General features: G+C 40.4%; 1 pseudogene; it reads left to right on the top strand.

Annotated features, from left to right (window-relative positions):
• LOC145120860 (uncharacterized) overlaps positions 1-24,407 on the top strand; it is a 38,464-nt pseudogene extending 14,057 nt beyond the window's left edge.
• The last annotated feature ends 3,250 nt before the right edge of the window (positions 24,408-27,657 follow it).

Raw genomic sequence — 27,657 nt, 5'->3', positions numbered from 1 at the left:
CGAGCACCACAGCCCCCAACTCCAAATCGTGTATAGGATAATTCAACTCATGAGGCTTCAGCTGCTTCGAAGCGTAAGCAATCAAATGACCCCACTGCATTAGCACTGCACCCAAACCCAAAATCGATGCATCACATTACATCACAAAATCCTCAATGCCCTCGGGCAGGGTTAGAATCAGCGCCTCACACAATCTCCGCTTCTGAGTCTCAAAAGTTGACTGCTGCTCAGGCCCCCAACGAAACATGACGATCTTCTTCGTCAAACGAGTCAAAGGAACCGCTATCTTGGAGAAATCCTGAATGAATCTCCGATAGTAACCTACCAATCCAAGGAAACTCTTTATCTCAGATAGAGGCCTTGGAACCGCCCACCTCATCACCACCTCCACTTTGACCGGATTGACTAGAATATCGTTCTAGTTGACAAGGTGCCCCAGAAATTGCACCTCGCGCAACCAGAACTCACACTTGGAGAACTTCACATACAACCTCTGTCTCCTTAGAGTCTCCAATACCTCCCTCAGATGCTCCTCAAGCTGCTCCTGGGTCTAGGAATAGACCAGGATGTCATTAATAAACACAATCACAGACCGATCCATCATAGCCCTGCATACGCGATTCATGAGATCCATGAATGTAGCTGGAGCATTGGTGAGCCCGAAAGGCATCACCACGAACTCGTAATGACCATAACAAGTTCGGAAGGCCTTCTTCTGCGTATCCAACTCTCTAACCCTCATATGATGATAACCCGAACGCAGATCAATCTTGGAAACCAAGATGCACCCTAGAGTTGGTCAAATAAATCGTCAATCCTTGGGAGTGGATAACGGTTCTTCATTGTCAGCTTATTCATCTCTCGATAGTCGATACATATCTGATGCGACCCATCTTTCTTCTTCATAAACAAGATCGACATTCCCCATGGTGAACTACTCTGTCGAATAAATCCCTTGTCCAACAGCTCCAAAAGCTGTGTAGACAACTCCTACATCTATGGGTGTGATAACCGATAAGGTACTTTGGCTATCGGGCCACACCTGGAACCAAGTCAATTTGAAACTCCACCTGCCTCTCCAGAGGCACTCCAGGAAAATCCTTCGGGACACATATGCGTATTACCGAACAATCAGTACATCACCCACAATCGTCTTACCCTTCTTCTAGGTATCCATCACATAAGCCACAAACCCATAACAACCTTGTTGAAGATAACGCTTGACCCTATCTATTGAACATAGAACCAGCCCACGTTGAATTCCCTCTCTCTGAATCACTAACTCTCCCCCCACTTGGGGTCCGAAAACGTACCAACTGATGATTGTAATCAATCATTGACCCATTGGGGCTCAACCAATCCATCCTCATAATAACCTTGCTCTCATATAGAGGAATGGGAACCAAATCAATCTGGTACCGCTCACTAAAAAACTCTAATATACAGCCCCGGTGAACCCTCGATACTTGCACAGGTCGATCATCAACAATCTCAACCTATAATGGATACTCCAACTCCCTCAGAGCATCGGCAAATCTCTTTCTCAGCACGATAGATACAAAGGATTGGGTAGCCCCCAAATCAAATAAAACCAAAGTAGAGATACCGTTCACAAGGAACGACCCTAAAAGCAAAACACAGATATAAGCAGGGAAAATCAATATAATTAAGGAGATAAGGAGAAGATAATTACCCGTCACCACATCAGGTGCAGCGCGCGCCTCCTCGGGTTTCATCTAGAATGCCCTGCTCCATACAACAGGCACCTCCGCCTTTCCCTAAAGGCCATCTGTAATCTGCAAGGTCGCCAGAGCGAGTGCTGCAACTCGTCATGCCACTGCTAAACTCGAACAATGACCTTTTTATGGCCCCTCTGATTGCAATGAAAGCAAATCAGACTCGATCCCTAGGTGCTGGATGTGCAATCCCATCTAAAGTACCCAGACTTGCCATACTTATAGCAGCCCGAACCACCCCCTGCAAGCTCCATTGTGTGACTTGCCGCACTTGCCACAGCGGCCCCGCCTTGGGCCTCTTGCCCGAGCCCTCAGAACCCTGAACCTAATCCGGCTTCCTCTTCTTCTCCTTCTCCAAGTCAATTTCCCTCTCTCTGGCTCTCGCCACCATATCCTCCAATGTCCTGCAACTGGATATACTCACAAACTGCCTGATGTCGCTCCTCTGCATATCGTGATATCTCGCCTTCTTCGTCTCCTTGTCCGCCACATACTACGGAACCAACAACGCCCTCTCACAAAACATAGTGATGATCTCCGCCACTGTCTCAGTAGTCTGGAGAAGATCCTGAAACTCCCTCGCCAACTATTGGACCTGTGTCACTGGTACAAAATCAGACTGAAACCTCGTCACGAAATCCTCCCAAGTCATCGACTCAACCACCTCACCTCCCAAGGCGTGTCCAACCTCCTCCCACCAATCTCGAGCTTTGTCTTTCAGAAGACAGGATACAAGTCTGACCTTTTCCCCCTCGGGGAAACAGCTAGTATGGAAGGCATTCGTGACATCCGCTAACCAATGCTTTCTTGCAATCGGGTCCTTCTTCCCGAAGAACTCTGGAGCCCCACACGCCTGAAACTCTCGGAAAGTCAAAGAGATGGCTCCCACCATCGCCACCATCTCAGAAAGAAAAACACCTAAGCGCTCATCTAGAATCTTTAAGATACCCTACTTGACCGTACCAAAGATCATAGGAGTCTACTCTAGAATATTACGGGTAATATTTGATGAAATGAACTCCCACATCTGATCATCCATAAACCCGGCCCCAGAGCCCAAACGCGAACCATCACCGGTACCAGAACCACTAGCAGAACCTCCTCGAGTGACCACCATACTGAAATAAACCATTCAAACCATCAGAATATATATACTCGAAGCATCCCATATTCTACAATCTTATTGGTATCATCGTGACTTTCCTTGACTCGAGTACGGATCCTCTGCTTCCAATAGTACGGGCCAATACTATGTTCCACATCTATTGGTACTTTCCTCAAGGATTGCCACGAGTCCCCCAAGTTACTTCCCTATCAATCCAAACGACCTCTAGCAAAGCAAAGCTCTTGGCACCGAATCACCTCCTAGGTTTTCATAGGGCTACCACCACACCACTCTCCGTCATTAGCTGTAGAAGGAAATCCCTATAACAACCTCTAACAAGCTTACGAACACAATTACATATCACCGACACCAGATAATTCTTTGAATGAAAGGTGTCAGACTACAACGATTAGACTCAGAAAACAGTTACGCAATAGGGTTAAACCTAACCTTTTGAAATTATCTAATCTCAGAAATATCTAACTTATCATATTCGCTTACTAGTTAGCTGATGTTAATGAGAACTCCTAAAAGCACAAAGCAAGCAACATTCGAGCATTGATTAATCGGAATCAAAGCATAACCTAAACAGACCATACTTACAAGGATGACTCAAGGGACCAAAATATGCACAAAACAAGCCCTAGACTAGATATTACATGTAGTGTTACCAAGATAGAAACTTTATACCTTCAAATGCTAGAAAAATGAATGAAGACTCTGGATCTATGAGCTCCACCCCCACCAATGCTTGAACACCAAGTTCCTTGTTCATCAAAGTGAGCAAAAACACCAAAGGTTAACCACCAAAGCTCAAGAACACTCAAGAAAAATCTAAGGTTTCATATTTAGGGTTTAATGGGAAGGATGTTGAAAATAATAGGGTTTGAAGATGAGTTAAGACCATTAAATAGCGTCCAAGACCCTAAATTAGGGTTTGCACCTGACTGGAGTACGCCCTGCGTACTCCAAAGGCCATCCGCGATCATCCAGCCTAGTATGTCCGACGTACTCCACGTACGCCCAGCGTACTAGACGTAGCCCCAAAACCACCAAACTTCTGAAGGCCATAACTTCTTCGTTCTAAGTCCGATTTCGACGATCCTTATATCCACGGAAAGATAATGAGAATCTCTACAATCATATCAACTCTCCTTTGTCTTAAAACTTTCCAAAGTTAAATACAAATTCATAAAAGGCCCGCCCCATCATTTTACCGTTATACTCTCGGGCTCCACCGCCAAATGGGTCTAAACCTCTCCTCCCCAAGGCCCGAAGCCTTATGATACCTAATCTTCGGGTCACGACCCTGAATTATGAATGACCCAAAATAGGGTGGTACTATTCTCCCCCACTTAATTTATATTTCTTCCTCGAAATCACTCCTTACTACCTTCCAGCCGCCTAACAACCTAGACGATACAAACTGACAAGTTGACCGATACTTAGAACAACCTTCCAAAGCTATAACTGAACCCAGCCTTAACAGGCCTCTCACATCCCAGTGATGAATGGATCCTTACCCCACTAGCGTTAAACTCTGAGGAATACCTATTACTACTCTGCCCGAAATCCGAATCCCAAAACCTTGTCTGAGTCCCCGACAGACAGGCCATTCTGAAGCATTGCCGGTTCGACTCCACTTCGCAATCCAATCTAAGCATAAACCCTTCCAACCCTGGATTATCTTGTTGTTTCCATTGGAAAACAGAATCCCTGACCATTCATCATTGTCGAAAACCCTTTACTCGATAACAAGGCGATTCCTAACATGACTCTCTAACGCCAGTACCATCCCAAACTCATCTTCTCGACCCATAGCTACATTTATGATCCCCAAGCGGTTGTTGTGGATGATAGTCTCACACAATCGCATCACAAGACTCTTAATCGAGGTCCTATCTGGCAAGAGTTTCCCTAGCTTGCTTGCCATAATGGCTCCAACATCCCTCCTGATCTAACTAATGGATAACATAACCAACCACTACATCGATGCAATAAAACCCACCTTGCTATAAACGAATGCTATAAGCCCAGCTGTAGTCTTATATCACCACTGGCCATAACCTTCCTTAATTCTACAAATATTGTGGCCGTCCCACAGTCTCACGACCTACCCTTCCATGGTACAATCGAACATAGAGGAAACTACGAGCCCAAATCATGGTTTTACCCCACTCTTACAGCTACTCAAGAACCAGAAGAACGCTACGGGCCTCCCCGCAGTCCTACAATATTACAGCACTACCTGCCAACCTAGTGAATGCTACGGCCACCCCCTGCAGTCTTACCACACTTCCATACTGTCATGGACCCAGTCCATGCTCTTATTGTCTAGCTACCATACCAGCTATAATCACGCACGGGACAAAACCATATCGACTGAACCCCAACCAGGTGTTCGGGTTGTGCTTCGATCCCAAAGTAATAATCAGACAAGAACAGGCAGAGAGCATCTGACATAACACTCAACTTGACTCCATCCGAAAACCCACCATGCGTCACTACTGATGCGCAATGAAACCTAAATATTCATTCTTGTGCAACCATTAGACCAAATGATTCTCCCCCACTTGGATTTGACTGCACCCTTCCAATCCTCAAAGAATTTGATGGATTCCCAATCCATCTCATAACCTTACAATTCAAACTGTCAACAACCAGGGCTTACAAGAACTAGCATTCCATTACTAGCCAACCTTAGCGACCATACACATTCCAAAACCAGATGACCACTTCCCGAAATCTCAACGAGCTAAATAATCCCAAGTACTTCCCATGATACAACTCCAAATCCTTAATTTATTTTAGCTCGTGGCGTAGAACTATAAACCTTGACCATAACGAACGAATCGCCAATCCAACTACACATTTATCGAAAAATCAATGCACTTTGTATATCTCCATCAATGTCCATTTAAATCCTCCTGAAAATCCAACAACCGAACAAACCCGAGCGGTTAATTCATGACTCACACCCTGGAGTGATGGTTGTCTTCTATTCTTTCCCTACCAATAGTAGTAATCGATTCAAGCCTTGCCACCAAACAGTCGATATCCCTCATGAGCGATACAAGCGCTCCTGAATTCTGACTTCGTTGTCCCAGATGGGGATAACCAGTTCCCATAAGATCTTCTCCTAAAATCCCCTAATGCGAGTACCGCACTTGCATCCTGAAGACATGAATTTGGCAGATACTCATCCGACACTTGAGTTCTGAGCAGTCCTTTATACCTATTAATCATGACAGATTTTCACCAGCTCGAGTTTGGATATTCCCATAAACTTGACAACTAATTATCTTACACCCACGATCACACCCATTCCCCATTGCCTCGAAACCATGAAGAATCTTTACATATCCTGCATTCCAATCCGACATGCCAGCCTTACGGATTCCTTGAATTCTTGCTGATACCATTAAATACCAGACTGACTACTGGTCTCCTAAGTGGAATACTCAATCGTCTTCTAAACACAGCCCACTTTATGCAAAATGGCATAGGAAGATTCTCAAGACCATCATGAAGAAATCTCAATTTCTAGGTGGAGTCTTAGATAGGCCACACATAGTGCGTCACACACAAACATATAATCATAAACACAATTGATAAGAACATGTAGGAAGGAATACGGCTCATACCTGAGGCGTCAACTAGGCAAACTTAGATCCCCTTGTCATGTGACCGCAATGCTCGGCTCTTCACCACAGGAACCTCCACACTGTCCGTGCGACCATCAGTACTCCTCAGAGTGGCTGGAGTAGGTGCCTGTGATATCCCGGAATTTAGGGCTAAAAATTTATAACAACCAATGTCGTTGCAATTCGACTCATTGAGTTTTAGTATGTCCTTTATAAAATAAATGGGTTCATTTCAATATATTCGATGAAAACTTACTTCCAAATATGTAACTAACGAATAAATCAAACGGCTCAAACTGCAACCCTAATTAGGGCAACTAAAAACTGAAAAATTCGTAATAAGAGGTTTTGAGTGAAGCAATTATTCTAGACTCATAGTACGTGTTCCCCTGTTTCCAAATATATAAAGAACGTCCAAAATGGAGTTCGTATGCAAAAGATACGACAATTTTAAGAAATCAAACTGGTATAACGCTGGTTTTATCTGTTTTAAGTAAATCGTTTCACACCGTTGAGGTACTGACGCATTGCCGACAAGATTTATGAAAACGTTTTTGGAATCAGACTATAGTCTATTATTTAATTTCATACTCGAAATATTTTTTGTAAAAATATTTACAAAAGTCGCGAAAACGGACACCGTGAGCCGTTTAGAAGCAAAACTTCGAACGCGATTGCCTGGAGTTCTGTAACTCCAAAAATTAATCCGTTCGGGTTTTTGAAATCCTTGAATTAAATCCAATCCATCGGTATATTCGAAAAATATTCTCGACATCCGGATCCCGACATACCCGACTATGTGTACTTTTAAGCCATTAATGAGGGTACAACCCTTGGATGAGACTCACTAGATTTGCGAAAGACAAAATCATCAGCCCTCCCCTGAGATTTTTCCCACATGCTTATCCCCCATCCCACTTTTCCTCTTTTCTTGCACTCCATCCCAAACTCTTTTCTTGCACTCCATCCAAAGGTACAAAGATTGTACCTGATGGGATTGGAGGAGCATGGCCTCCTTAGCCAAGTGAGTACTCCACCCCACTATAAATAGAGATCACCTCCTCAAGTTTTCAGTTCTCTCTTTCGCTCTCTAAAATCTCTTTCACTTCTTCTTCTCCTAGAATTCTCTCTTTACTTTCTCTCTCAAAAAATCCCAAGTCTTGCAAATCTCTCTCAAATCTCTCCCGAGTTCCTGTAAATCTCTCCCGAATCTCTTTCAGTGAACAACTCACAAAATGATCTCACTATCCTAAATCACTCCTCCCCACACTTATAAAATCTTCCTCAAACACCCATACCATCCCAACCCTTCAATTTTTTTAAAACCACTCGATATGGAGGAAGAAAACGGAAAACATGAAGCTAATTTCGGAGTTTTAGCCACTTAGGACAGGCTGACTTCGGACCCTCTCAGCTTCGGACTCTGCTGTCTCGGAGTGTCTTTTGTCTTGGAGTACCTGCTGTCTCGGACCCTCTTAAGTCTTGGACTCCGCAGCCTCGGAGCATCTTCTGTCTCAGACCTTTCAAAGCTTCGGAACCCACCTGGCCGGAAGACTGCTCACCTCGGAACCATCTCTGAACATTTTTCCCCTCTGAACATTTTTCATCTCTGAACATTTTTCACCTATGAACATTTTCACCTCGGAATTTCTACCACTTTGGGTGTTTTCCTTCATCATCAAAGGCTTCTACATTCTCATCAATCATCAAGACTAAGCTGATTTCAGAAGTTCAAACTCACGCCCACACCTCGGTTTTCGGATTTTTCAAACACAACCCGCCAACCGCATATCTAGGTGAGTGTTACGGCCCATCTTTTATATTTATTCGTTTTGGGGGAGAATACATGTGATATATAGTACTTATGATACAAATACATAAGTCTTATAAGATATGCATGCTATAAGTTTAAAGTATTTCAAAGATTCAAAGACTACTACTCTTGAATACTTTTATGCATAAGGCTTTGCACGCTTATACAAGATCGTTATGTTGAAACTACATTTCTATATAAAAGCCAGTAGTTTATACTTTTGCAAACACGACAACGATACTCGGCTTCTACGAATGCTATACTACGAAATTCATTATGCCTGGCACTTAATCTTAATTAAGGTAGGGCTGAGAGTTATTCACAGCTTTTCGTTAATGATTTTTGAGTGAGATGCTACTATTCATTAGCTGATTTTAATTACTTAGCCTACCCCACACTTCTATAATATATTTGGAGCGGGGTACATATGTATAGATCTATATGGGGTCGACAACCCCACCTACGGTTACTAGCCACAACCTTCGACTGATCAATCGGAGTAGGTGACATGTGTCTACGATCGTTACTATAACATCCAATGAAGCGTTGTAGGGCGGGGTACTTTTCGTCCATAGCTCGATTATAGAACTCACTAAAAACATTAACACACACACACACACACTCTCTCTCTCTCTCTCTCTCTCTCTCTCTCTTACTACAACCATAGGTTTGGTTGCCTTCAAACACATTTTTAAGTATGGAAATTACATATACAAAGCATTCATTTTGGCTTTCAAGAAGTCATTACAAGTACATTTTCAAGTATGGAAATTACTTATACGAAGCATTCATTTTGGCTTTCAAGAATTTATTACAAGTATACAAAGCATTCATTTTGACTTTCAAGAAGTCATTACAAGTACATTTTTAAATATGGAAATTACTTATACAAAGCATACATTTTGACTTTCAAGGGAATATTACAAGTACATTTTCAAGTATGGATTTACTTATACAATGGGTACATTTTGACTTTCAAGGGATCATTACAAGTACATTTTGAAGTATGGATTTACTTTGAAATGGGTACATTTTGACTTTTAAGGATATTCAATGGTTTACTATAAACATGGTCTAAGTATAGATTTACTTATGGAACATAACGTTTTGGCCTTTAAAGATTCATTACCAACACAGTTTTTAAGATCTGGATTTTAAGATGCATTACGACTTTTAAAGTTTCATTGCAAATGCTATTTTAACTATTGTTATACATACAAATGAAATTCTTTTGGACTTATTAAAAGTATTATTACTGCGGCTAACAGAAAACCTGGGACTCTCACCAACCTCGTGTTGACTTTCAAAATACATGTATTCTCAGGGATCAAGCGAATTCGTCCGACGGATATTCTGGAATCTCAGACGATTTAGTTTACTACTTGTTATTATATTCACCTACCTGTTTAAGGCAAACTACTAAATTATCTAGTAAGAACCCTGTATTCGAATTTAATGATGAAAAATGAATGTTGTTTTGTTTATCGTTGTACTTGTGTTATATATTCAGTTTATCTGTGATCCATGAACTTAGTCGCACAGCCCGACATGTTCCGCCTCGGCCGGGGGTGTGACAGATTGGTATCAGAGCTAAATTGGCTATAGAGAACTCGTATCCTCGAAAGAGGAATACAACTATAGCAAACTAGCTTCTAATAAAAGTATTATTAATAATAACACTTCTTCTCAACTACTTACGGTACTTCATGTTTGGCCCACATTTGTGCTTGGTAGTCGGGAAGTACAAAACAAAAATTAATAATACTACAAACCCCACCAACCATAATATATAAGGGTTTATATATACTCTGACCCGCGATGAGAACACTTAATAAAAGTTCTAAACATCCCTTCAACTAGAACTACCAACTCAACCCTTTAGGTCAGACGCCTCAATTAAAGGTTAGTATCGTACATAATCCATACCATAAATAAATTTGGAATGCGCACCTATGTTATTTATGGTCGGGTCGGTGCATAACCAACCTTGAGCAAGGAGTTTGACAGACTACAATGGTTGAAAGTTTTAGAGATTGAAGAATGTTCTCCAGACTCGCTACAGCAACCTAGTACTTTAGAATCCATATATACATTTTAAAATACTTATGCATTTCCAAAAACCATTAGCAATTAAGGTTCCCTTATCCCTATCATTTGGAATTCTAGTGGATTTCCGAACCAACACCTTTTCCGTATCATTTGGAAATGTAGAAGATTTTCGAACCAATCGCCTTCTCCTTATCAGTTGAAAATCTTAAGGATCCTCAAATCGATCACCCTATCATTTAGAATGTAGGGTTGTACTAATGCACTATCATAAAAATACTTGAAATATGGGATAACATTTAGATTTTCCTAGTTCGCCTAAATCCAAAGAGCCGACAACTCTACTACCCTCGTAGCAGGGAATTCCATAAGTTTTCAGTCATTCGTTCAATAATTTCTCTCTTGCAAAAATTTCAACCATAAGGAATTCAATTCCTTTCCTATCATTGGAAATCCGGAGGATTTCCGAATCAATTACTTTTTCCTCATCACTCGTAACTCGTCAGAATTTCAAGAATCAATCTCTCTATAATTTGAAAATCTATGAGATTATGGGGAAAAATTATATCAATGCCTTATCACGCAATATAATTCCAACATGCTTACTTATGATCAAGTAGTATAAACAACCTAAGTGTGTCTTTTCTAAACGTGTAGGATAGAGGCCTACAAAGGAATCTGTAAGATCGCCCACCATCATTCCGAATAGACTCAACCCAAATACAAACCATTATTACGCAAGGGATGGTAACAACTTTAGCTACGTATGAAACTTCCCAAAACGAATTGTCCGTTAACGGTGGGAATAATGTTGACGTTCCCACTTCTAGCAAAAACAATCACGTATCCTGTTCATATAAGGAATTATTAGCCTACAAACCCCCATCTTTCTTCAGCACGGAAGAAGTCATCGGACTATCCCGTTGGATAGGGTTGATGGAAGCAGTGTTCCGTATCAGCTCTTGTGCTAATAACAACCACGTTAAGTATGCCACATGTATGCTAATGGATTCCGCCCTAGCTTGGTGGAATAACCATATCAAGTCTATGGGAGTTGATGCATCCTATGCCATTTCTTGGGAAACCCTGAAAAAAGATGTTGATCGAGGAATATTGTCCATGAAAAGAAATTCAGGCCCTAGAACAAGAATTGTTAAACCTTTCCATGAAAGAGTCAGAGGTGGCTGCTTACACCTCTCGATACAACTACCTTGCCAACCTTTGCCCATGTATCATAGACTCAGAATACAAGAAGATGGAGAGGTACATTTGGGGACTAAAACCTCCAGTTCGAGGTCTAGTGGCGACATTCGGACCCACTGCCTTTGATAGTGCTAAGCAACTGGCCTATCATTTGACCGAACAATATCTCCATTCGACTACCACGACCCAACAGCCAGAGTAAAACCGAGCGAAGGGTACAAAACAGAAGTACCAAAAGGAGTCCAAAGGGAACTTCGAACTCCTCAAACCCTAGATAGAACCGGTGACCACCTACGACTCAAATACTCCTACTCGGTCCAAGTCCTACTCTGGAACCTTACCCCATTGTACCAAATGCAATTACCATCATGTCGGAAATTGCGAGGAGATAATCTGCAGCAAGTGTAAACTGAGAGGTCATATCTCGAGGTACTTCAGAGAGATCCAAGGAAGTCGTAACTGCTACGAATGCAATCAACCAGGGAATTTTAAGAAGGACTTCCTGAAACTGAAGAACCAGGGCGACAAAGGAACGACATAGTAATCGATGCAGGAGATGTTCACCAGGACCCAGTCATGGTCGCTAGTATTTTTTTCCTCAATAATAATTATGTTTCCGTATGATTTAATAATGATAACGATATATGCTTTATTGTCCATACTTCTAGAAACACGATAAAACCTAAATCTTGCAAAATTAATAAGACTTACAGAATAGGACTCAAAATCAGTTCAATTAGAAAACACTTTAGAAATACTCACTAATCGTCGTCTCACCTTGAAAAACCATGTCTTCACTCCAATCTAATCCATATGACCATTGAAAGTTCAATGTAATCATCAAAATGAATTGGTCATCCCCACATCGAACGAGGTTTAATAATATGAAAAAGTCGTTCGACTACCCGTACCAAACGATGAAGCCCTTGTCATTTGCGGAGACAAGGCAAAGAAAAACCTAAGAGTCACTACTTTCATGAAGGCAAGGAAGTATTTGCAGAAGAGATGCTATGCTTTATTGGCCCACATGGTGGATATGCTAGACAAGAGTAAGCAAATCAAAGACATGCCGCAAGGGTGTGACCACCAGGACGTACTTCCAGAAGACCTACATGGAGTACCTTCCGTCAGAAAGGTTGAGTATCGAATCGACCTTATCCCGGGTTTAGCACCAGTGGCACGATCTTCTTATCGTCTGGCTCCATCGGAAATGCAAGAACTATCCAGTCAACTTCAAGAAATTCTCGACAAAGACTTTATCCAGCCAAGCTTCTCTCCCTGGGGAGCCCCGATATTTTTGTCAAAAAGAAGGATGAATCGTTCAGGATATGCATCGACTATCGATAGTTAAATAAGCTCGCTATCAAGAACCGATATCCACTCCCCAGGATCGATGACCTGTTCGACCAACTACAAGGATCCTGCTACTACTCAAAGATCGACCTACGATCCGGCTATCATCAACCTAGAGTTCAAGAGACAGATATTCTAAAGACGACATTCTGAACTAGATATGATCACTATGAGTTTCTAGTTATGCCATTGGGACTGACCAACGCATCAGCCGTATTCATGGACCATATGAATCGGGTGTGCAAACCCTACTTGGAGAAATTCGTGATCGTGTTCGTCGACGACATATTGATATACTCAGGAACCAAAGAAGAACATGGCTAGCACTCGCGTTTAATTCTAGAACTGCTATGAAAAGAGATACTTTATGCAAAGTTTTCTAAATGGGAGTTCTGGATTAACAAATTTCATTTCCCCGGTCATGTGGTCAGCAGTATAGGGATTCATCACAATGTTGCGAACGTTGAAGCGGTCAAGAATTGGAAAGCACCAACAACACCAACCAAAGTACGCAAATTCTTAGGGCTTGCATGATATTATCGGAGAATCATCGATAAATTCTCCAAGATAGCCAAGCCTCTCACCGCACTAACCTATAAAGGCAAAAATTTCGGGTTAGGGAGATAGTCAAGAGTTTGCCTTCCAAAAATGGAAGTCGTTATGGTGCAGTGTACAAGTTTTGTCTCGTCTAGAGGGAACATAAGCCCTTGTACCGTTCTATGACGCCTCTCACCAAGGGTTAGAATGCATACTGATGATAATGATTACATTCATTGCATACACATCCTGACAAACATAAGACAAACAAGATACACAACGCGTTTTAAAGCCGTGAGGGTAGCAGATCCCATAAGAACTCTGTAGTTAAGCGTGCTCGGGCGGGAGTAGTACCGGGATGGGTGACCTCCTGGGAAGTCCTCGTGCCGAGTGGCCCAAAGCGGACAATATTGTGATACGTTCCAGAGGGGGATGTTTACGGTGTCATTCATGTAGAAATTAAGGGCCCTTGCAAATAACCTATTGTTGATAGGTGCACACGTTAGAGTTGTATATAAATAAAATTCTATAGACTTAGGATGTGTGATTCCGCTCTACTCCCTGTTCCTTGTTTGGTTGTGGGCTTAAGGTAGAATCACCCATCCGATCATCTATTCCATCTTGGATTATATACGACTCGTATGCACAAGGCAATCATGGAAGGACCATGTATGGGTCAAGTACCACGAAAATACATTACTATTCATCAAAACCTCGGGTACTATCAGTAAGAACTAAATTTCGGGACGAAATTTCCTTTAACGGTGAGGTAATGTGACATCCCGGAATTTAGGGCTAAATTTTTATAACAACCAATCTCGTTGTAATTCGACTCGTTGAGTTTTAGTACGTCCTATATAAAATAAATGGGTTCATTTCAAGATATCTGATGAAAACTTACTTCCAAATATGTAACTAACGAACGAATCAAACAGATCAAACTGCAACTCTAATTAGGGCAACTAAAAACTGCAAAATTCGTAATAAGGGGTTTTGAGTGAAGCAATTATTATAGACTCATAGTACGTGTTCCCCTGTTTCCGAATATATAAAGAACGTCCAAAATGGAGTTCGTATGCAAAAGATACGACAGTTTTAAGAAATCAAACCGGTATAACATTGGTTTTATCTGTTTTAAGTAAACCGTTTCACACCGTTGAGGTATTTACGCATTGCCAACAATATTTATGAGAACGTTTTTGGAATCATACTATAGTCTATTATTTAATTTCATACTCCAAATATTTTTAGTAAAAATATTTACAAAAGTCGCGAAAACGGACACCATGAGCCGTTTAGACGCAAAACTTCGAACGCGATTTCCTGGAGTTCTGTAACTCCAAAAATTAATCCGTTTGGGTTTTTGAAATCCTTGAATTAAATCCAATCCATCGGTATATTCAAAAAATATCCTCGACATCCGGATCCCAACATACCCGACTATGTGTACTTTTAAGCCATTAATGAGGGTACAACCTTTGGATGGGACCCACTAGATTTGGGAAGGACAAAATCATCAGCCCTCCCCTGAGATTTTTCCCACATGCTTATCCCCCATCCCACTTTTCCTTTTTGCTTGCACTCCATCCCAAACTCTTTTCTTGCACTCCATCCAAAGGTACAAAGATCGTACCTGATGGGATAGGAGGAGTATGGCCTACTTGGCCAAGTGAGTACTCCACCCCACTATAAATAGAGATCACCTCCTCAAGTTTTTAAGTTCTCTCTTTAGCTCTCTAAAATCTCTTTCACTTCTTCTTCTCCCATAACTCTCTCTTCTTTCTCTCTCTAAAAATCCCAAGTCTTGCAAATCTCTCTCAAATCTCTCCCGAGTTCTTGTAAATCTCTCCCGAATCTCTTTTAGTAAACAACTCACAAAATGACCTCACTATCCTAAATCACTCCTCCCCACACTTAGAAAATCTTCCTCAAACACCCATACCATCCCAGCCATTCAACTTGTTGAAAACCACTCGATATGGGGGAAGAAAACGGAAAACGGCAAGCTAATTTTGGAGTTTTAGCCACTTAGGACAGGCTGACTTCGGACCCTCTCAGCTTCGGACTTTGCTGTTTTGGAGTGTCTTCTGTCTCAGAGTGTATTCAGTCTCGGAGTACTTGTTGTCTCGGACTCCGCAGCCTCGGAGCATCTTCTGTCTCGGACCTTTAAGCGCTTCGGAACCCACCTAGCCTCGGAAGACTGCTCACCTCGGAACCGGCTCATCTCAGAAGTCTGCTGACTTCGCACCCAGTCCACTTCGGACCCCACTTCGGAATTTGGGCAGTTTCAGACTGTTCCTCATTTTTGGAGATTTTGACTTAGGAACTTCCATCAGGTTCAGATTTTTCTCATCTCGGACCTTCTAACCTTATATTTTATACCCATCTCGGAGTTTTTACTGTTTCAGATTTTTTCGTCTCGGAGTTTTCTCAAATCTCGCAGCTTTTTCACCTCTAAACATTTTTCATCTCTGAACATTTTTCACCTCTGAACATTTTTTATCTCTGAACATTTTTCACCTCTGAACATTTTCATCTCTAAACATTTTTCACCTCTGAACATTTTCACCTCGGAATTTCTACAACTTTGGGTGTTTTCCGTCATCATCAAAGGCTTCTACAGTCTCATCAATCATCAAGACTAAGTTGATTTCATAAGTTCAAACTCACGACCACACACCTTGGTTTTCGGATTTTTCAAACGCAACCCGCCAACCACATATCGAGGTGATAGTAATGGCCCCTCTTTTATATTTATTCGTTTTGGGGGAGAATACATGTGCTATATAGTATTTATGATACAAATACATAAGTCTTATATGATATGCATGCTATAAGTTTAAATTATTACAAAGATTCAAAGACTACTACTCTTGAATACTTTTATGCATAAGGCTTTACACGCTTATACAAGATCGCTATGTTGAAACTTCATTTCTCTATAAAAGTGAGTAGTTTATACTTTTACAAACATGACAACCATACTCGGCTTTTACGAATACTATACTATGAAATTCATTATGCATGGCACTTAATCTTAATTAAGTTAGGGCTGAGAGTTATTCACAACTTTTTGTTAATGATTTTTTAGTGAGACGCTACTATTCATTAGTTGTGTTTAATTACTTAGTCTGCCCCATAGGTTTGGTTGCCTTCAAACACATTTTTAAGTATGGAAATTACTTATACAAAGCATTCTTTTTGGATTTCAAGAATTCATTACAAGTACATTTTTAAGTATGGAAATTACTTATACAAAGCATTTATTTTGGCTTTCAAGAAGTCAATACAAGTACATTTTTAAGTATGGAAATTAGTTACACAAAGCATTCATTTTTACTTTCAAGAAGTCATTACAAGTACATTTTAAGTATGGAAATTACTTATACAAAGCATACATTTTTACTTTCAAGGGATTATTACAAGTACATTTTAAAGTATGGATTTACTTATACAATGGGTACATTTTGACTTTCAAGGGATTATTACAAGTACATTTTAAAGTATGGATTTACTTATACAATGGGTACATTTTGACTTTCAAGGATATTCAATGGTTTACTATAAACATGTTCTAAGTATAGATTTACTTACGGAACATAACGTTTTGGCCTTCAAAGATTCATTACCAACACAGTTTTTAAGATATGGATTTTAAGATGCATTACGACTTTTAAAGTTTCATTGCAAATGCTATTTTAAGTATTGTTATATATACAAAGAAAATATTTTTGGACTTATTAAAAGTATTATTACTGCGGTTAACAGAAAACCTGTCTCCCAACAGCCTCCCACATGGGTCCTCCCACACTTGACACAACGATCCCAGTCCTGCTGGCCTCTTAACCACGAATCCTGAGTCCTGGGCCTCTTCGCCTGGCTCACTGTTTTCTGAACCTTCTCTGTCTTCCTCTTCCCGAGGTGCCCCAAATCAATCTCCCGCTCATGGTTCCCAGCAATCACATCATTCAGGTTCTTCCACCCTGACCTGGTCACAAATTACCATGCCAACAGATGCACTACGATAGATGACGCAACCTTCGCCCTAAAATGGGTCACAAACTCTTCCTCAGACATAGCCTCCAACTCAGTAAGCATAATAGATTGTTTAATCAATTCCCAACAATTCCTTGCCGCATGATGCAAGAGATCCAATACAAACCGAACCTTGGCTCTTATGGGATATGGACTAGTTCGTAAGACACCTTCCATCTCCTCAATCCAACGCGAACTCAGAACCTTGGCAGTCCTCCCACAATCCCTAGGGGACTGATATACAACTATGTTAGTGGATGACATGAAGGACTCATACAACCGCTCACCAATTGGCTCAACACTAGAGCCTACACCTGAGCATGAACCAAAACCTGAACCTTCTCCATGCATGCTCATTACCATTCTAAAAAGCAATCGTACACATGATCAAAACCTACCCAAATAATCCTCATCCCACCGGCTTCCTAGATTCTTCGTGACTCTCCACGACTCGAGTATGGATCCTGTGCTTTCAATAGTACAGGCCCAATACTATCTTCCACACTTGTCCATCGTTTCCTTAATAATCATCACGAATCTTCCAAGTCACCTTCTCAAACTGATACTCCAAATACCCGCTAAGCAGCGCAACCAACCCACTAAAGCACTTCCTAGGATTTCCTAGGTTCCCGACCTCACCCTGCCATCAGCTGTTGAAGAACTTCCACTAACGTCAACTAACTACCTTATGAATATAATCACATATCACAAAGCTTAGATAATCGTTCGAGTAAAAGACTCAACCCTACAATGGTTGGACTCAGACAAAAGTTGCGCAATAGGGTCAAATCAGTCACTCTGAGATTATTTAACCTTTGCAACATGCGCCTTAATATATTCATTTAATAGTTAATTCACATCACTAAGAGTTCCATAAAGCACAAAGCAAGCAGCATTCGATAAATAACACTTCAAACCACAAGCCAACCAGAGGACATCTCAAGCTCACTTACTACCAATAAATATTTTGAATCTAAAATGTCATTCAATTCCTCTTAGGCTACAAGGCATCACATATCAGGTCAATCCATACAATCATCTGAAAATCCATACTAGCATGCAATTCTAAAAGCTCAAAAAATTAGGCATATAAAGGCATTTCTCCTAGCATAAAATCCTGAGCAGGTCCCTAGCCCTAATCTAGCATACAGTTCTCATATTATATAACATAATAAACATGTATGAGTATTTTGGGAATCACTTACTTGAGCTCGGCTGATTACACGCACCACCCCCTTTCTTTTATTAAAAAATCCTTTAATGAAACATTTATATTATGAAAAATCTACCAAACCATCAGTTTGAGTTCAAACACACACGAGAGTACGCCCGAATCCCTCAAACCAAGGCTTTGATACCAACTTCTAACGGCCCAAAAATTATAACGTAAAATTTTCATTTTTAATTTAAACATATACACCATTTAATCATTTCAATCATTCAAAAGTATATAAGAGTAAAAGTAGTTATCAAAGTACAATTCCCGAAATTGTAAAATACGGAAACATGGGTGGATGTGTTGCGATCAAGCCGGACCCTTCCCTCTCAAACTGGGAGTACCTGAAAACATTTTAAACATAAACCGTAAGCACGAAGCTTAGTGAGTTACCCAAAATACCGTATACCATACATATCTTCCAGCTCAAGGCTATGTCGGGTCTATTTCACCCCGGGTCTATTTCATCCCCGAGTCTATTTCAACTCATGTATCGACCCAAGGCCATATCGGTTCTATTTCACCCCAGGGTCTATTTCACCCCCGAGTCTATTTCAACTCATATGTCAGCACAAGGCTGCACCAAGTCTATTTCATCCCCATATAGATATAGCAAACAGGCACACATGCATACATACACACAACATTAGTCACAAAGAGTACAAACACATACAATCCTAGTGTCCTACAGTATAGTGAGCAAACTCACCTTAGTCCGTTGTCAATCCAGCTGATGCTCAGTCCACTGAAATGGAGAATCCCCGTACTAACCAATCAGATAAAACCTGAATTAATAATTGGGTCATAAACCATAACCGGGCTTAATATACTAGTCCCAGCTCCTAGGGTAAAATACTATTTTACCCTTCCCCTCAGTTGGCCGAATTGACAGCGGTGCAGAATCAATGGCACTTAAAGCCCAATAATGACCCAAATCCAAAAGATACTCAAGGCCCAATACAATCCCAATTCCATAAAGGCCCAAGCCTAACAATGGCCCATCTTAGCAATACTTGTGGCCCAATATAAACCCAAAACCCCAAAGTCCAAAAAGGTGGCCCAAATAAAGAAAGGCCCAATCAGAGTACGCCCTGCATACCAGACTTGTACGCCCGACGTACGACCCTTTAATTCACAAGGTACAACTCGACAAAGTAGGGAAAAAGGGACTTCATGCATTACGTTGAGCGTACTCCTATGTACACCTAGCATACTCACCAGGTGTCCAAGACCTCTCATTAAGCACTTAATGCTTAAGCCCAAACGTCCAAACTCAGATCTAACTTCATTTTAAGGTCTTAATACATAAAGATGGCGGCTTTACTCCTTTGTATGTCTTAATCGGACCCAAAACCCGTTTTTATCCAACTAAGTCTGTAACATGAACACCAACTCACACATGGTTCATCCAAACTCATCAAGATGACACTTTTTATGCACTAACAACTTCAGAATTGCTTATCTCCAACATTCTATGCTCTTGGAGTTGCTCATACTCACAAGGATGACTCAAGGGACCATAATATGCCCAAAACAAGCCCTAGAATATATATATAGCATGTAGACTTACCAAGATAGAAACTTTATACCTTCAAATCCTAACAAAATGAATGAAGACTCTGGATCTATGAGCTCCACCATAACCAATGCTTGAACACTAAGCTCCTTCTTCTTCAAAGTGAGCAAAAACACCAAAGGTTAACCACCAAAGCTCAAGAACACTCAAGAACAAGCTAGGGTTTCGTATTTAGGGTTTAATGGGATGGAGGGTGAAGATAATAGAGTTTGCGCATGATTTAAGGCATAAAATAGGGTCTAAGACCCTAAATTATAATTTTCACCTGACTGGAGTATGCCCTGCATACTCCTGGTATGCCCAACGTACTCCAAAGGCCATCCGCGATCATCCAGCCTAGTGTGCCCGACGTACTCCCTGTACGCCCAATGTACTAGACATAGCCCAAAAACCACCAAACTTCCGAAGGCCATAACTTCTTCGTTCTAAGTCTGATTTCGACGATCCTTATATCCACGGAAAGGTAATGAGAATCTATACAATCCTATCAACTCTATTTTGTCTTAAAACTTGCCGAACTTAAATCCAAAATTCATAAAAGGTCCGCCCCATCACTTTACCGTTATACCCTCGGGCTCCAAGTCACCAACCGAACACGAGGTACCCACAACCTACATTATCCACCACCAAATAGGTCTAAACCTCTCCTCCCTAAGGCCTGAAACCTTATGATACTTGATCTTCAGGTCACGGCCCCAAATTATGAAACAACCCAAAACAGGGTGTTATAATTCTACCCCACTTAATTTAGATTTCATCCTCGAAATCACTCCTTACCACCTTCCAACTTCCTGAGAACTTGGACGATACTTCCACAAACCCGATACAAACTGAAAAGTTGACCCATACTTACAACAACCTTCCAAATCTATAATCGAATCTAGCCTTAACAGGGCTCTCATATCCCGGTGACGAATGGATCCTTACCCCACTAGCGTTAAACTTTGAGGAATACCTATTGCTACACTGCCCGAAATCCGAATCCCAAAACCTTGTTTGAGTCCCCGACAGACAGGCTATTCTGAAGCATTGCCAATTCGACTCCACTTCGCAATCAAATATAAACATAAACCCTTCCAACCCTGGATTATCTTGTTGTTTCCACTGGAAAACGGAATCCCTGACCATTCATCGCTGTCGAAAACCCTTCACTCGATAACAAGGCGATTCCTAACATGAGTCTCTAATGCTAGTACCATCCCAAACTCATCTTCTCAACCCATAGTTGTATTTACGATGCAGCCCAGACCTCCCTAGTCTCAAACTTACCTACTGTTTAACCGGTAAACCTGATCCCTAAGCGTTTGTTGCGGCTGATAGTCTCACACAATCGCATCACACAACTCCTGATCGAGGGCCTATTTGGCAAAAGTTTCCCTAGCTTGCTTGCCATAATGGCTCCAACAGCCCTCCTGATCAAACTAATAGATAACATAACTAACCACTACATCGATGCAATAAAACCTACCTTGATGTAAACGAATGCTACAACCCCATTTGTAGTCTTATATCACCACCGGACACAACCTTCCTTAATTCAACAAATATTGTGGCCGTCCCACAGTCTCACGACATGCCCTGCCATAGTCCAATCCCACCTATAGGAAACTACAAGCCCAAATCATGGTTTTACCCCAGCCTTACAGCTGCTCAAGAACCAGGCGAAGACTACGCGACTCCCCGTAGTCTTACAATATTACAACACTACCTGCCAACCTAGTAAATGCTACTGCCACCCCCCCCCCCTACGCGTGCGCGCAGAACTTCATTACTTCCTTTCGAGAAACAAAGGCTACAGACTTTTCCTTAATGATTCCTTCATTATTTCTTTACGAAGAGCTTTAGTCTCTTCGTAATTTCATTGATTTTCAAATAAGGAGCTCAGATCCATGACATTGATCTTTTCACTGATCTTAAGGACAACAGTGTGATGTTCCCAACTTTTCCCAATAGTTTCCAGGAACTTTAGAACCAACTAATAAGAATGCTTAACAATTCCCAGGCTGAACATATCGTTTACCAAATAGTTAAACTTGTTATAAGTTTGGGTTAGTGGCTCACCTTGTTGAGAGAAGAAATGATTGTATCTCCGATTGAAGGTTGTTGATGGTAGTGGATTGAACTTCCATAGTGCCTTCATAAGCCACTGTCAGTGTATCCATCTCTCTTGAGTTGACTCATAATTTTGTACAAGATGATATACATGATAAGGAAGAGATTTTCCTATCGCTGCTCTAGCTTTCACATCAAGACTAATCAGTTTCTTGTCATCGTCGTCATAACTAGTCTCTGGTTTTTGCTTCAAAGGACTAACGAGAGCATTTTTTACCATGGGTTGATACATAGGAACGTTTGGACCCTTCTCAAAAATTTTAAGCATCTTATAGTCCATGGTTTCAAGAACAACCATAGCCTTAGTTTTCTACAAGGTGAAGTTGTGCTCATCGAAAGGAGGAATCTTGTTGAGACCAAAAGATTTGGGATTATAGGAAGTCGACATGATAACTTGAGTGTTTCAAAAACCCGCTCTCATACCATTTGAAGGTTTATATCGATCGGATACACTTCAAGTATAATAAACAAGAACAAACCAACTAAGCAAAAAAAGGAATAGAAAAAGTAAAGAACTCGAATGAATCACAAAGATGTATTTCACCAAGAAAGGGGTTGTTTTCACCACAAAAACGATTGTCACAAAGATGGTCACCAATACTATTACATTAGAGTTTCACCCTAATGTTGAATATATACTAAACTATACTTGTATATCCCTTCAATAAAGGGATTATATCTAATCGATACTAAGAACCGATCCTTATCACAAAGATATCAGATCTACTATCTATTCTATATATATCTATATAGTTACCTAATATACGAAGATTACATATGATCACTATCTACACATTGACTCTGATAAGGTCTTGAGGCGTTAACGTTGGTGTTGATGTTGGTGTTGGCGTTGGCAGTCAGCGTATAGAGTGTTTGCCTCATCAGATCATAAGGCGTGACCTTACAAGTTTACTTCAACAAAAACGAAGGCAAGGTGATTGATAAAAAGAATGTAACAACTCTCAATGAAAATCATCAAAATGACATATATGTCTTGGACATGTTTTATACGGATAACACTCTTAGGTGCTGCTTCTTCTCTCGTTCACAATCCCATCTAAATTGGTTGTGGCACAAGAGACTCTCTCACTTAAACTTCAAGAACGTTTACAAGATATCAGGAAATCAGCTTGTGAGAGGGATACCTAAGATAAAGTTTGTAAAAGATAAGTTGTGTTCAACATGTGAAAAAGGGAAGCATACAAAATCTTCATTCAAGCTCAAGTCCTGTTCTTCTACCACTGAACCCTTTTACCTTCTTCATATGGATTTGTTTGTCCCTATCAAGTCTAGATCTGGGAAGAAGTTCACACTAGTCATTGTTGACGAGTACTCAAGATTCACCTGGGTTGTCTTTCTAAGAAAGAAGTGTGAAGTTTTGTATGATCACAGAGTTAGGAAACAGCGAAGTGGTCATGGCACTGAGTTCATAAATTCCACTTTAGAGGAATTTTGTAATGCTACAGGGATTACTCAAAATTTTCTGTTGTCCGAACACCACAACAAAATGGTGTCGCTGAAAGACGAAATCGGATTCTCATTGAAGCTGCTCGAATTATGGTTGTAGAAGCTGGTCTATCCCTATCCTTCTAGGCTGAAGCAGTTAATATTTCATGTCACACACAAAATAGGTCTATCATTGTGAAGTGTCATGGGAAAACTGCCTATGAGCTGCTAAAAGGGAGAAATCCTTATATCTCCTATTTTCATGTTTTTGGGTGTGTTTGTTATATTTTGAATCAGAGGGATCAACGTTCAAAATTTGAAGCAAAGGATGACAAAGGTTTCTTATTGGGATACTCAAACGAATCTAGGGATTTCAGAGTATTCAACATTTCAAGAAAATTTGTTGAGGAATCTATTCTTGTCACATTTGATGAAGATGCATTCATTCAATACCGAACGAATCACCCCGCCAATATTCTTAGTGAGCTGGTTCTTAGTCTTTTCGTATATCTTACTGGTCCAATAGTTCCATTCGTTGTTCCTACTCCCAACCCTATCTCTGACGCTGAGGATGTTGACGATTAATTTGTCGCAAAAGATTAACCTCGGGTGCAAAAGATTAACCTCGGGTTGAGGATCAATCTCAAAATATTGAAGAACTAATCCCTGGTGTAACTTCTAATCATGAAGAATATCTCTATGATGAAGAACCGATCAGTAATAATGATACAAATCTTGGATTTCATCATGATCACCCTGAATCTCAGATCATAGGAAACGTTAACTCATGGGTTCTTGCTCGTACCAAGGCTACCAAATTTTTTTTGCATGTTCGTCAATTATGTGTCAATGATTGAACCCAATAAGGTGGTTGATGCATTAAAAGATGATGATTGGATCAAGGCAATATAGGATGAGTTGAATGATTTTGAACGACACAACTTTTGGATGTTGGTTCCACGTCCTCAGGGGAATATTATCATTGGCACTCGTTAGATTTTCAGATGCAAGATAGATGAAGATGGGGTTGTCACAAGAAACAAGGCAACAATAGTTTCTCAGGGCTTTTTTCAATTGAAAGGCTTGGAATATGATGAGACTTTTGCTCCTGCAGCAAGACTTGAGGCAATAAGATTGTTTTTTGCATATGCATCCTACATGAACTTTAAATTCAATCAAATGGATGTCAAGACTGCTTTTCTGCATGGAAACAAAGGAAGTCCAAAAATGCCAAGTTTCTTCTTCCTTTTGGCACTGTCTACATCAACAATAGATTGTTGGTGGGTGTTGAGCCAATTCAGCATCTGTTCCTTCGAGAGCCTGAACATGGCATTTTCTGTCTCGATGAACAAGATCAAATATGCTTTCAACGCACTGAAGAACTTCACACTGCTCCCACTGAACATATGTTTCATCTTCGTTTGGATTGCATGGGTCATGAAGAAGTCGAACAAGATTATCATTGGCTGATCTCACTAGAACTAAGCAAGCGCATTGAAGATCTTAAAAGAGATAACTTCCAGTAGATGAAACAAGAAATTTTGGATGAAGCTGACGATTGCAATTAGATTTAGTTTTGAGATCATCAGATGGGGGAGATTGTAAGATCGAACCTTATAATATGATGAGTCAAGTACTAATTCACGCTGATCATTTACTCCAGCGCCAACGTCATCTTATGTTCCTCGAAGACAGCGTCAGCATGTTATCTTTTGTTACTTCTATTTGTACTATGTAATTATAGTAATGTTAGCGGTTAGCTAACTGTACCTCAATCTTAGTGCTTAGGATCAGTTTGTATATTTATATTAGAATCAATCTCGTTAATATCGGGATTGATTGTTACTAGCTACTATATATTCATGTAATCGGGTTGTTCTTAATGCAACCCTCATCGTCGCTTTGTGTTGATTCTCTTTGTGAGAATCATTTCTTAGTGAAAACATATTTTGATAATTTTGTGGCATTCTATATTGTTCTTTTACTTGATTGTATTTGATCTACAAACCTTCATAACCCATTAAGCTGTTTTGGCCAATCTCCATGGCACGGTGTGTAGCTCGCCACGGCTGGGTAGCAGATTTCATCCGCGATTGTTTTGTCGTATGGTTGCCATGGTGTAGTCAGTGGTTGGCAACGGCGTGGTGGCTAATTGTTGACTTGACCTTTGACTGTTGACTTTTTGACGAGTTTGAATTTTGGTCAAACTATGATAGAATTGAGTGTTCAAATAAGGACTAGTTCCGGTTTCGTTTTAGGTAGCTTGTGTTAGCTATTTTGTTGTGGAGTTTTGTTGTTGAGTTTATGTTGTTTAACTCATGTGAGTTTTCTCACTATATCTTGTACTGCATTATTTATCCTTTGTATGTTAGGATGTTGATATGTTGTGGTGATCTGTTAGACAAGTAGATTTTTTATGATTAGTTGTGTTTGCTTGTCATTGTTTATTCGTATATGTCAAAATATTATGGTTGGATTGAGGCGGTCCTGTTGTGTGCTAAAGGCCAAGAGGCCCAGGCGGTCCAGTCCATACTGTAAGCCCAATGGGAGCAGCCCGACTTGGATGTTGTTGAAGGGTTTTGAGCATTCTAACACTCCTATGGTGCACATGCAACCTAAATACCTTGGATCTATGTTTTCTCTATTATACATGCAAACTTGAACTTTCCAAGGTATTACCCTAACTAGCATACAATCTTTGATACTTAGGTAGTATAAACAAGTTAGAAGACATACCTTTTTATGTAGCTTGATTCCATGGAGCTTAAGAGCCTAGTGCCTCAAGTGTAACACCTCAAATGGTTCACACAACATCACCAACATCTTGGAATAACTTGAGAGAAAAGGTTCCTATGCTCAAATCGGCTAGCCCTCATGTGTACACACACTAGTGCCAATTTCTTGAGCCATGAGGTCCTTATATATTGTGGCTATTAGGGTTACACCATGTAACCCATGTATTTCCATATTCTTCATGCTCCATGGGTTAAAACCTCCATGGAGTATCCATGGGTTTAGCCCAACATGAAGAACTATGGATCATAAGCCCACATATATAAGAATGAATGATTTACACAATCAATCCTCATATATTTAATTAGTCTCCTTTTGATCATAAAATTAATTCCAAATTAATTCTTGATCAATACTAATTAAATAATATGATTTCATATTAATATATTAGAACTTATAATATATTAACAAATCATAAATACCCTTTTCTCACAAAAGTCTATCCAAATTGTTCTGATGCCATGCAACCCAAATGGACCATGCCAATCGGGTCAAGTACATACCAATTATAGTTATGGACTTAGACACTAATCCAACAGTCTCCCACTTGGATAAGTCTAAAACTATTATTGCGTATGACTTCAAAACCCGACTAGCAATCGTAGCTCTTAAAAGCTGTTGTCGAACTCTGAACAAATCAATGACGCATCCATTAGATAAGGGATCATATATTCCTCCATTCTAGATATCATATGGACTAAGACATGGATTATAATCATTCTCTTTGTCCATTTGTTGTTTCCCGATTTCCTATTTATGATGACCGACTAATTGAACAAATCAAATCAGTCCAGGCTTGGCCAAGCACTTCGGGGTTTCGTCACTAAATCATCGAGGGGCCCACAGATATCGCTTTTACCCCTTTAAGGGTAAAAGGAATGGATAAACTTCGACTCATATGCTTGTTCTACTACTTGTTGAATCATACACAAAGGCACGTTTTATAACATCGAGTTACCAATGCGTTTTCGTACAATCAATGTATAACCAACTCATAGGCAACAACTCATATCTCTAGGTTTGAAGAATATAAAATATTATC

This window comes from Lactuca virosa, chromosome 1 (genome assembly GCF_052849685.1).
Source record: "Lactuca virosa cultivar CGN04683 chromosome 1, Lactuca_virosa_CGN04683_v6, whole genome shotgun sequence".
NCBI lineage: Eukaryota > Viridiplantae > Streptophyta > Magnoliopsida > Asterales > Asteraceae > Lactuca > Lactuca virosa.
The sequence above is the reverse complement of the archived record's forward strand: the minus strand, read 5'-3'. Positions and strand labels throughout refer to the sequence as shown.